A 13,423-nucleotide genomic window follows, 5' to 3' on the forward strand; every position below is an offset into this window, starting at 1 on the left:
ACAGGCTCCGGACGCGCAGGCTCAGCGGCCATGGCTCATGGGCCCAGCCGCTCCGTGGCATGTGGGATCTTCCTGGACCGGGGCACAAACCTGTGTCCCCTGCATCGGCAGGTGGACTCTCAACCACTGCGCCACCAGGGAAGCCCTTTCGCCCATTTTTTGATTGGGTTGTTTGTTTTTTCAATATTGTATGTGCTGTTTGTATATTTTGGATATTAATCCCTTGTCAGTTGCATCATTTGCAAATATTTTCTCCCATTAAATAGGTTGTTTTTCATTTTGTTGATGGTTTCCTTTGCTGTGCAAAAGCTTAACGTTTAATTAGGCCTCATTTGTTTATTTTTGCTTTTATTTCTTTTGCCTTGTGAGACTGAACTAAAAGATATTGCTATGATTTACGTCTGAGAATGATTTGCCTATACTATCTTCTAGGAGTTTTTTGGTGTCATGTCTTATATTTAGGTCTTGAAACCATTTTGAGTTTATTTTTGTATATGTGAGGGAGTGTTCTAATTTCATTCATTTACATGTTGCTGTCCAGCTTTCCCACCACCACTTGTTGAAGAAGCTGTCTTTTCTTCATTGTATATTCTTTCCTCCTTTGTCATAGATTAATTGAGCGTAGGTGTGTGCATTGATTTCTGGGATCTCTATTCTGTTCCATTGATTTACATGTCTGTTTTTGTGCCAATTTAGGGTCTTTGTTCTTAATGAGTACACATGATAATACATTCCTATTTGTACATGGGTCTGTTTCTGAACTCTCTTCTGCTTATATTAAACAATAATACCTCAAAGTTCTAATTACTATAGATTTCTAATATGCTTGACATCTATTAGACAGGTTGCTTTTCTTTGTATTTCTTTTTTAAAAAAAGGACTTTAGTTACCACTGTTCATCCAATCTTTTGTATAAATTTTAGAATTTAATAAAAATTATAGTTGTATTTTGAATAGGATTATGTTGAAATTATATACTTATTTGAAATAGAATTTACATTTTAAAAATATTGAGGTTTTCATCTATGAATGTGGTATATTTCCTCCTTTATTCAGGCTACTTTATGGTTTTTTAAATTAAGTTTTGTAATTTTTTTCCATAGAGGCTTTAATTATTTCTATTAAGTTTATTCTTAAGGACTTTATAATTTAATTTCTGTTGCTATTGGGAATGTGATTTTCCCCCCAGTTACATTTTAAAAAGCATTGATGTCAATAGCATAGAAAAGTTGTTGATTTTTTTAATGTTGATTTTGCATCTTGCCATCTATATAATTGAACTTCCTTCTTAGTTATAGTAGTCTTTTATTTAAATACCTTTAATTTTCTAGGTAGATTGTCATGTCCTTTGTAATTAATGGTAGTTTGTCTCTTACTTTCCAATATTTATACCACCTGTTATGGTTTTACTTATTTGATTCCATTGACTAGGATGTCCAGTTTGATACTGAACAGTAGTAGTAGTATTTGTGTTTTGTTACTGAGCTTAAAGTTAATATTTCCAATAAGTCTCATGTTTGCTGTATTTTGCAGGTTCAGTAGATAACTTTGATCAAATTAAAGAAGCTTTGGTTTGTTCTTGGTTTTCATACACACACACACACACACACATTGTGCACGTGCAGAAACACACACAACCATGTATATAGCTCCACAGTTGAGTCTTTGGAGCATCACTGAAATTATTTTTCTCCTAAATCATGTGACTAAGTTAGTGAATTACATTGGTTGTTCATTATTAGAAAAATCTATCTTTCCATTCCTGGAATAAAACTTGCCTGATAATAATGCATTATTCTTTTGATGGATTGTTGAATTTACATTTCTAATATTTTATTTAGCATTTATGCATCCATGTTTGTGATATTGGTTTATACTTTTCTTTCGTTATGCAGTCTTATTTTGAATTTTTGGAAAGCTTATGACCCATACTTAAATAGGTTGGTAGCTTCTCATATTTTTCCATTCTTGTTTGTTTAATATATGAATTTCTATTTTTTAAAAGGCTGGTAATAGTTGCCTATAAAATTTTGTGGGCTGGTAAACTTGGGTTATATATTTGAATACTGTTTCTAGTTTTTTCTGCCTTTGTTGGATTGATTCAATTTTCTTCTACTTTTTTTCCTGATGGTGTAAAAATTATAAATTGTTTTTGTTTTTCTAGTAATTGCTATTGCTATTCAATTTTTAACACATGCAACTAAATATATTTTCTATTAATATTCAGAGTTTACCAGTGTCTCTCTACATTCATTGAACAAAATGAAATCTCTGTACACTTCAGCTTTACTCGAAGCATTTCCTTTCATTACTATTTCCCCCATGTTGGGATTATTTGGACTTCTGGTTCTACATTGTTATTTTAAAAATTATCACTGTTGTTTTTAAAAATCAACACAATTAGGATTAATAATGTAATTTAATGGACTTCTTTGTTCACCATTGCTTCCTTATTACTATATTTATTTTTATTTTAAATGGGATAATTATTTCAAAGAGTTATTATAAATGATAAACTTACTGATTCCTTCATGCTTCATCTTCATACCTGAATGGTAGTTTAGTTAGGTATAAAATTATAGGTTTAACTTTTTTTTTTCCTTGCTCCTTTTTTTCATTGTTAAGGAGATTCTCTGTAGACCCTTTTTTTTTCTTTCCTGAAGATTTTAGGATTTGTTTCCTTTATTCCTGGTTTTCTGAAATGTTAATATAATGCCTAGGTGTGAGTTCTAAAAAGTTATCTTACTCAGCACTTGGTTAGTCCTTAAATTGTTACTAATGTATATATTACCTTCCTTCATTACTTCTAATATCTCTTTTAGTTACTCCATTAGATGGGTGATTGAACGTTTCGGTCTATTTTACATGATTTCTAACTTTTATTTTATACTTTATGTCCTTTCATCACTTTTTCTTGAATATTGGAAGAACTTCTTAGCTTAATATTATGGTTAAGAAAGTTGTTCTTTGACTCTGTCCACTTATTGAGTACTCTATTTCAATGACCAAAATTTTCATAGTTGTTTATTTCTAATTGATCATTTTCTATGGAGTTAATATCTTCACAGATATCCCTATGGATATGAATTATACTTATTCTAAAGTCTTATTATGACCTCTTTATTAATTTTGGTTCCTTGATATAAGTTCTTCCCTTTTTTAAAACAAAGAACTCTTATTTCTAATGCTTAATGATTCCTGAGTGTTTGTTCCTGCAGCTGAGACTCATTGTTAGGCTGTCCATTCTATGTGTTCCTGCAGTGGCTTAGACACAGGGGCAGGATTTGCTGCTGGAAATCTGTATTTCAGTCTGTTTTCAAGAGCAAGTAGGAGGGATAGGGCTGCCACTGGGCAGAGTGCCTCAGAGGCTAGCTTCTGGTAGGTGAGGGGATGTCTCCATCCTCTTGGGTAGCTGCAGCCACCCAGGGCATCTGGGATGCTGTTTTGCTTCTTTGACCCAAGTTCCCATACCCATTGCTTTCAGCTGAAGCAACAACTCTTGTTTCTGCTCTTTGACTCAACAAGTGGCCTGCATTGGTAGAGGGGGTGTGCACAGTTCAACCTTCTTGACTGTTTGTGCTGCTGTTCTCTAACAGTCACGGTCTGTTGTCCCAAACTCGCCACCCCCCTTGTCCTTGGTATTCATTCCTAACATTTTTGGCAACACTCTCCTATTCTTGTTGTAAGCTGTGGTTTTAAATCTTCATTCTAACCCCATCTGCTTTCTGTCTTCCAGTGTTTTCTCAAAGTTTATGGTCCTCCAAAGGTTGATACTGTTTTCCAGTTATATGGATTAAAAAAATCCTTTCTAAAACCTTAAGGGTTTGCAGTGAGAAGAGGAAGCTATAATCTATTTCCATTCTGCCACCTTGAAATGGAAACCAGAGTACTTTTTAAAACCTTAGGAGGATGTTTTAAAAATAAGTTTAACAGACCAGTTTTCAGGACTGCCATTTATGGTCGTGTGTGCTATTCACTGCATGAAGGCTCTGGCTGAGGAGGTAGATGAGAGCTGACACTGAGCTCACTTCTTTTCACTGTACTGTGTTTACTTTCAGAGAAAAGGGGCCCTTTCCCCCAGTGTACACAATGATGCCCTAATGGTCAGCAGTGGTGCTGGCCATTTGAGCTTTAAAATACATTATGTATGGTGATAGTTCCACGGGTATATACTTATGTCAAAACTCATCAAATTATTCACTTGAAATATGCACGGTTATTGTACATCAATTACAATACTTCAGTAACGTTGTAAAATAAAGTTAGAAAAGTAAATTATGTTATGCAAGTAGTGAAGTAGGTAGAATGTGCTCTTGGATTTAGAGGATAAATTCTGAAGGTTTCATATTTTATAAATTGGTTAATATAATATCAAAGCTTTACCTTAGTTGACAAGGTACCAATAATGGTGAAAGAAGAGACATTCATGAACCACAGAAATGATAGTTAGCAAGCAATGGTAATTAATTGTGAGTCATCTTTTATGAGGGACGAAAATAGTAGAGTTAACGACCTGCCTTGGGAATCTTAGGGAGACTCCTAGGTGGAGGCAGGAGGATGAACTAGGGCCGTGCTGTTCACTGTAGGACCCACTAGCCACATGTGATTAGTTAAATTTAAATTTATTAACACAAAATAAAATAAAAATTCAGTTGTTCTAGTTTCATTTCAGGTGCTCAAGTCCTTGTGACTAGTAGCTACTGTAACAGGCAGCACAGATATAGACCATTTCTGTCATTGCAGAAAGCTCCATTGGACAGTGCTGAGCTAGATAATCTCTTAATTTAGGTTCTTTCCATTCCAATAGTTTTATCTCTGTAGATTAGTATATTAGTATATTTATCTCTGTAGAGTAGTCAGATTGTCTAAGGGGGAAATGAAGTATGGATACACACTGAGCGTAGAATAGGTACTGGGTGACTGATGACATTGTTGGTGTATGTATGTATGAATGAATACATGTATGAAGAGTAGCAGTGAATTCCCACTATTTGATAAAACATTGCGTTCATTCATCCACTCATGAATTCAACAAATATTTGTCAAATGTTTGCCATGTACTAGGTACTGCTTCAGCTTCTTGGGATATATGAGCAAACTAAATAGACAAAGATCACTTTCCTTGTGGAGTTTACATGCCAGGGTGGGGATGTATTACAAATAATAAGCATAATATGTAAGGAAATCATATCACAAGTTTTAAGGTAATAAATGTTATGCAAAATAAAATGTAAATAAAACGTAAAACAGAGCAAGAGGAATCAGGAGTGCTGGGTGAGGATAGAGAAATAAGGATTATAATTTTAAGTAGGGTCGTCAGGTTATGCCTCACTGAGCAGGTGACATTCGAATAAAGACTTGAAAGAAGTGGGGAGTAAACCATGTGAATATCTGGGCAAAGAGCATTCTAGGCAGAGAGAACAGCAGGGCGCAGACCTCTGTTGGGGGCATGAGCGTCATGTTCAAGAAGTCGCAAGATGAGTGGTGGGGCAGAGTGAACAGGAGGGTAGCTGGAGAAGAAGACTGAGAGGTAACATATGGACGGAGCAGTAGGGTCTTGTAGGCCATTGTAAGAGCTTTGATCATGACTCCAAGAGGGTTTGGAGCGGAGAAGGGTCATGATCTGACTGAAGTTTTAAAAGGTTCAGTGTAGCTTCTGTGTCAAGAAGACACTGCCGTGGTACAAGGATGGAAGCAGGAAGACCAGTTGGAAGCTGTTGCAATATCCAGACAGAAACTGATGGTGGTTGGCTCTAGGGTGGTAGTGGTGAGAAGTGGTCAGACCCTGATATATTGTTTAAGTACAATGATAAATATCTGGATGAATTAGAAGTGGATGTTAGAGAAACGAGTGTCAGTTAGGATACCAGAGTTTTCACCTGAGCAACTAGAATGATGGAGTTGCCATTCACAGAGCTAGGGAAGGCTGAGGAGGAACAGCTTAAGGGAAAGATTAGGAATTGAGTTTTAGACCTCCTGGATTTAGGATGTCTGCTAAAGTAGTTGAACAGGCTGCTGAATAAGCAGGTCCAGATTTGGGAGAACAATCAGGGAGGCACATAGTGTTATTGATAAGTAAGGAAATATATTCTCTGTTAATGAACTAATGCAAGATTTTGTACATCAGAAGGTGAGAGTTGGCTGGCTGTGAGGTGGGATAAAAATGTCATCATTTGGTTCTTAGCAAGAGCTAGGAGAAGACCAGTCCATAAATTTTGCTTTGCAAATATTCACAAAATATCCAGGCATTAATTTTGGCTTTAAAAAAGGGAATGTTGGGCTTCCCTGCTGGCGCAGTGGTTGAGAGTCTGCCTGCCGATGCAGGGGACACGGGTTCGTGCCCCGGTCTGGGAGGATCCCACATGCCGCGGAGTGGCTGGGCCCGTGAGCCATGGTCGCTGGGCCTGTGCGTCCGGAGCCTGTGCTCCGCAACGGGAGAGGCCACAACAGTGAGAGGCCCGCGTACCGCAAAAAAAAAAAAAAAAAAAAAAAAAAAGGGGAATGTTTCCGTGCAGGCAGGGATGTGCCTGCGCAGAGATGTGCCCTCTTGGGCACAGAGGTTTTCTGTGATTTTTGCAGAAAACCCTTTAGCGTTTTCTTGTTAATATTGATGTCATTTTAGGACATATGCTGGTATTTTTTTCCTCCCAGCCCCGTAATATTTTTAGCAGTTAAACCCAAATGACTGTACTTTAAATATATTTTATTTATCACTGCAGCATAAATCATTTCTTTTTAAGTAATAGGGAAGAAAACCTTGCTATTAATTTAAAAGAATGAACTAATTAAATGTAAGTATTTGAGCATCAGGCCTGAGTCCTATAAAAACAAGTTAATCAAAATCGTGGAGCTTTATAATCTTAAAAGGATGACATCAAGGGTCTGACGTCTTGGATTCTTAAGGGCAGACATGGAACAGTTCAACATCTATGCCAGAATGACCTCTATGAAGCATAATATTTCCTTTTAAATATTTAGACATCAAGATAGTTTTCTGTGGTTTTAATTGATAAAACATGGATTAGGGGAAAAAACCCACAGAAGTACAGCTATGTTTTCAGCTGTCCTCCTCTTTCTCTACCTTTGCTTTTATCTCCTGTTAAATAAAGCCCACCAGTCCTAATGTGAACAGCTCAGTTAGCACCTTCTTTCAGAAATGTGACCATTTATAAACATCTCTGGATAAGGAAATAAAGTGATAAGGAAAAGTTCATCAACTCTGAGTTAGAGTCATGAAATCTAAAGGAATTACTATGATTAAACTAAGATAAGAAACATTAGATAGTTTATTCTGGGTTTAGCTATGTTGCTTCCATAATGCTTTTCCGAATATTTCTATTTGGTTAAGACTCGTATTTTTGGCTGTTTTCTAGATCACATATATCACAGTGGCCCATGTTATGCACAAGGATTCTTGTTTTATGATACCCAGAAAACTGTTTAAGCTTTGGTAGTTTCAGAAGAATCATGAGTTAACATAGGGAACTCTCATTCAGATAGTTTATTTTCAGCTGATTTGCTTTCTTAATTGCATAATCCCAAACTAGATATTTATGTAAAAAAAAAAATATATATATATATATATATATTTACTAAGTTTATCTTCGAGCGTAATTAGCTAGTTCTTTTTCTTTCTCTTTAGCCTCACCCTAACCCCACTCCCAATACCCACACACCCTGTAACCAGTTAGGTTATAATAGAACACAATAAGTCAATGATTAGTTGCTTATTCTGCATACTGGATGCTAACAGCCAAGAAGTGATTATGTGGAATAAATGAAATTCCTCCTTTCCATGAGATCGTATCTTAGGGGAAGGAGGTATGGCTCATGTAGGGGGCACAACAGTGAGCTTGAGCTGTGTGCTGAAAGCAGCAGTTCTAAGATGTGCACATGCCCCTGGACGTGTGCTGAATGCAGACACTCAGCCTTAAGGCCCTTTGCGCACAGGTATGTCCTCATCTCGTCAATCTCACTTGTTTACTCCCTACCATGAATTAAATATTTCGACTGGACATTTCTCACATATAATGTGCTCTTTTTTTTGTTTTTTGGCCATGCCGCAGGGCATGTGGGATCTTAGTTCCCCGACCAGGGATCGAACCTGCATCCCGAGCAGTGGAGGCATGGAGTCTTACACACTGGACCACCAGGGAAGTCCCACAATGTGCTCATTTTTTATTCTGTTGCCACTGTGAAGCTCTCACCTACAGAGGAGGTCACATGACAATGGAAAATAACCAAATATCTGAGTAGCCACTGTCTTTAACCCTCCCCCACCCTGTAGCCCCCTCTCCTGAAGCCTCCTACCTCCACCTAGATGGCTCTTGGGCCACTGTGGTCCTGATGGAGGCGGTGGCGAAGAGGAGATGCTACAGAGGTGCCTAGAAAGGAAGAACAAGTAAAGGGGTGGTGGTTACTTGCGTGGAAGTCCCACCTCTGCACCCCAGACAGCCGTGGGATGACAGGAGAGTGAAAAGAGAGCCTGGGTAGTAAGCTTGGCTTGCGTTTGAGAGAGAATTTTCTAGAGTTTGGAGTGAGCACAGAAGGGGATTTTTTTAAAGCAGCTGCTGTGCATAGCTATATATATCCATGGCTATTGATATGTGTATGGACATATACACATGCACACACATGTGTACATGTGTTTGTACATATATGATTTAACTGATAAAGATTTTGTCTTATTTTCAATTATTTTTGTTATTGGCAGAATTTATGCTAAGTTGGTACATGCCAGGATGGGCAAACTGCTTGTTTATAGCTGCTGTCTGTTCTAACTGAGCCAGTGTGCTCCCGTTTGGCTGGTGACCCTGCCATCGCTGCTGTGCGGCCCCTCCACTGAGATCCTCTGGGCCTCCCTACAATCCAGAAACTAAAGCATTCAAACTTATGCTGCAGGGGGCCTCAAAACCTCACTTCAGCATGGCAGCTGGCATCATTCTGAGTGGTTGTTAAATATTTCAAACATCACTTCTGATTGTAATGTATCTGGAGCCGGGCCCTAAAGAAATGAGATATTCAGACAAGGCAGGTCCCTGTGGGCTTCACCTTGGTAGGGGGAGAAAGAGAAGTGATAGGAAGGATTGTACCAAATATGGGGTGTGAACAAGGAAACTGAGGATGTAGGCAGAGAGGTAAAGATGCACTGCTGGGAAAGGACACTGCCAGCAACTCACTCATGTCCTGGTTGCCTCTGGGGCTGCCACACCTTTGCACAAGCCACTGTCCCCTGCCCACCCCCACCCCCGAAAGTTCTTGCCTTCTGTCATCCTGCCTGATCATTCACATCCTGTCCTCCCTTCCACTGAGCATGTGTGTCACATGCACACACTTCACACTGGCTAACATGGTGCTCGGTACAAATTCTGGAGTGTTTGTTTTCCAGTGTGTATGTCGAGGCACCTTAGTGCATAGAATCTGGAGATCACCTCATTTAACACCCTTGCTTTGAAAATCAGAGAATAAAAGTGGTCCAGAGAAATTAAATAATTGCCCATGTCCCTTGGATCTGGGATCAAAGTCTAGTCCAGGCATGACTCTCTTACTATACCGTGTGTCTCAAGTTGCAAGTTTCCGGAGGGAAATTATATCCCAATCAGGACAAACTTCTCAATTAGTTGGTTCTGTGCTTTAAGAACAATAGACGTAGTTTTTCTCTTCACCCTATGAACGCTTGGAAAAATAGTCGTAACGTTGTGTTGAGTAAAAAACCCCATATGATCCCATTAAAATATGTATGTAAACATAATTTTAAGCAAAGGAAAAATTTGAGGTCCAAGTCAATAAATATTCTTCTATGATGTCAGGTAAGGCAGTAAAAGAATGGACTCTGGAACCCAGCTGCAATATTACACAAAGTATTTAACTTCTCTGTGCCTCAGCTTCCTCACCTGTGTAATGGGAATGATAATGGTACCACTTCATAAGGTAGTTCTGATGATCATGCAAGATGATTTAGCTTAGAGCAATGCCTAGCACATAGTAGGGCTGTATGTGTTAGCTATTGTTATTATTATAATTTTTGGTGGGTTGAAGCTCTCTACAAACCAGATTCAAAGAGCAGGAGAGACCTGATTATTGGAATTAGATTTGTTGAGATGACTGTAACAAAGTGAAAGGAAGGTCTGTGGCGGGGTGGCAGGGGGGTGTTTACAGTAAACACTGCATGAGTTATATACCCAACATCTTGGCCGCAGAAAAAACTTGAACGTACTAAATATTTCTTCATTAATCAGCTTGTTGGGACCAGTTCTATTTTTATCAACATGTCTTATCTCTCTTATAAACAAATCATGTCCACCAAAGCTGGAAAATTAAAAAGCTAACAAGTATTCTAATTCAACAGATTTTTTTTTTAAACATGCAAAAAAGCTTGGTCTTTTATACTGACTTTTGGCCATATTGCTTTCTTTATCTTCTGAGATGAGGTGTATAAAAACATAGTTATTTTCTGAGGCTCACAATGGAATCTCAGAAATAGGGGATGGATTCTCAATTCTAAAAGAACTTTTCACCTGGGTATTAAGTCAAGCCTTACTGGGAAATGAAAATCATTATCAATAATTCTGATAATTATTTCCCTCTAAGATAACTGAAATTCTAAGGTATTTGCTTTGTAAAATAATTTGTTGACACTAAATTCGCAACTATAGAAATGATTTAATATCTAACATTACTCCTAGACAAAATTCAGCTGTTTGCTTAGGACATGATAGATTTTCCTCAAAGCAACATTGTTTCTTTTTAAAAATATATAAATGTACATAAAATGATCTTAAGTCATTCAAAAAGGTGTTTAGGAGCTGAGTGCCTTTAGAATGACAGAAAGGTGACTTTCTCCAAAAGGTATTAAATTCTGGGGAAAGTGTCTCTGTCTCTTTAAAATCTTCATATATTTGCTGAGACAGCAAAGAGGTATTGATGGTTCTAGTCAGCTTAATGGTGGCTTATATTCCTTGAGGAAGGTTATAGTCGTGGAGATCGCAACAAACACTTGTGGTTCTTAGCAAAGAATCCTTAGACATGCTCTAATCTATGGGGCTGCCGAGATTTTCTACTGTCTTTTAGGTCCAGAGCCACTGGCAGAAGCAATTCTGGGGACTCCTAGTCATAGGACCACTGCCATCTCTACTGGCTGTGCTGGGGCCCAAGTGTTTCCCAAATAAGATGAAAATTAGAGCCAAGAGTCAGTAGCATTTCCTTCCTCAAAATAACATTTGATTGGAGTTACTTTTAATTAACTTACTTGAAGTGGTTAATGTAAAAATTTAGGAAAGTTGGCTTCCAGAAAACACATAAGTGTCTGAGGATTCTGACAATTATCTTCTAATTCTCTTGGGAATATAAAGTGTGTGGGTAACCTAAATATTAAGAGACAGGAACCGTCTGACCATTGGAAAGCTGCAGTTGAAATGCATCCCTGTTAAAATCAGTGGGTCAAAAAAGCAACTGGAAATTATGTGTCCATAAGGAAATGTGGACATTAGTATAAATAACAATGGCAGAGTGGATGTTCCAAGAGGATTCTAAAAAGCAGTCGGTTCAGAAGGTAGTTGTACCAGGCCTGGAAAGGACAATGGTAATGGCAAAGTTTTAAAACTTTCTTTTGAAAGTTTGACAGTGAGCTGAGGGGATGGGAAAGAAGTGAGAAACCCTTTCCCCAAATTTCCAATAGGATATGCCCTTCCTAAATTCATTTTTATGTTTCATGTAAAAATTCTTATAGTAAGATGAATATTTCTTTAGTTAGATGATGTGGTTAAAGCAATTATTCCTCTTCAGACCTGCCAAAAATTCATACTAATAGTTAATAACAGGCTGAATGAATATTTTAAAAACTGCATTTGAGAAACCTCAACTCATAACTTAAGAAAAATTTTCGGTAAGCAGTGTCAGGGAATCACCACAGACACTCACAGAAAAGAAGCAATAAAAATTGGTCTGTCACCTAGAGGGGTGGGATAGGGAGGGTGGGAGGGAGACGCAAGAGGAAGGAGATATGGGGATACATGTATATGTATAGCTGATTCACTTTGTCATACAGCAGAAACTCACACACCATTGTAAAGCAATTATACTCCAATAAAGATGTTGAAAAAAAAATCAGTCTGTTAAAATACAACCAAGCAGGATCAGAGACAGTGTATAGTGTCATTAGATTCTTAGCTCATTAGATTATCTTGGCTAGCTCTGTACTTAGATGAACCATGCTGCTTGCTTTGGGGCCTCCAGGCAAAGCTTATGCGGCAAGAGTTGAGGTCTGAGTACATTTTCAGTACACCGCTTCGTGTTATTTCTTCTGACATTTGGCCATCCCCCAAATAATCTCTAGTACGTTTCATCAATGCCTTCATTTTCCTTTTGTAATACTTAATAACTTCTTTGGGTTGCTTTCTATTTAAGCAATTTCCCCACATCCAAGAGCAAGGAAATCCTTGAAAAAGGAAAGTTTAGCTCTCTTAAAGACTCAGACAATGTATCTTTGTAGGTCAAAGAAAATGTGGGGGTGGGGGGTGGGTAGGCATCATCGTAACTCATTCCAAGCCAGCGTTTTCACTCATCTTTTCCTTTCCTATAAATAAAATTAAGTTTGGGGAAAAGGTTTAGAAAAATATTTGAACAAAAATTTTGTCCCAAGCCTCCTCTTCCTCCCAGCCAGAGGCCACCCAGGGACTTGATTGATGTTCTCTATTGGAGAAGTCTGAAGGAATACACTTGGATAGCTTAAGTGTATCTGCTTTAGTAGGTAACATTTCCGGGCCACACAGAAATGGAACTAGTTTTCTGGGTGTGCCTCCAAGTTGACCAACTTGGAAAGTAATTAGCGGTGAGGCTTAGAGAATGCTACTTTAACTCCTCTGGGTCTTCTGTTCCTCTCTAATTAAAATAAGAGGGCAGATTAGATGTTCTCAAAGGTGATTCTAAATGAGGATCTTTCAAGTTTGACCCTACTGCCATTTTGGACTGGATAATTCTTTGTTGCGGTGGGCTGTCCTATGCATTGTAGGATGTTTAGCAGCATCCCTGGCCTTTACCCATGCCAGTAGAATCTTCCCTAGTCTTAACACCCAAAATTGTCTTCAGACTTTGCCAAATGTCCCCTGTGGCTAGATTGTCAGATAAAAATACAGGATGCTAGTTAAATTTGAATATCAGATAAAGAATGAATAATTTTAAAATATGTTTGGGGCTTCCCTGGTGGCGCAGAAATTAAGAATTCAGCCTCCCAATGCAGGGGACACGGGTTCGAGCCCTGGTCCGGGAAGATCCCACACGCCGTGGAGCAACTAAGCCTGTGTGCCACAACTACTGAGCCTGCCCTCTGGAGTCCGTGAGCCACAACTACTGAACCTGCGTGCCACAACTACTGAAGCCCGTATGCCTAGAGCCCGTGCTCCGCAACAAGGGAAGCCACCACAGT

The 13,423-nt window shown here is 38.4% G+C and overlaps 1 protein-coding gene across 2 annotated transcripts in view; it reads left to right on the forward strand.

Annotated features, from left to right (window-relative positions):
- FILIP1 (filamin A interacting protein 1) overlaps positions 1 to 13,423 on the forward strand; it is a gene marked incomplete at both ends in the record, with an annotated part of 223,407 nt that overhangs the window by 66,467 nt on the left and 143,517 nt on the right. The window lies entirely within an intron of this gene.

The sequence above is a fragment of the Hyperoodon ampullatus genome (genome assembly GCF_949752795.1).
Source record: "Hyperoodon ampullatus genome assembly, chromosome: 12".
NCBI lineage: Eukaryota > Metazoa > Chordata > Mammalia > Artiodactyla > Ziphiidae > Hyperoodon > Hyperoodon ampullatus.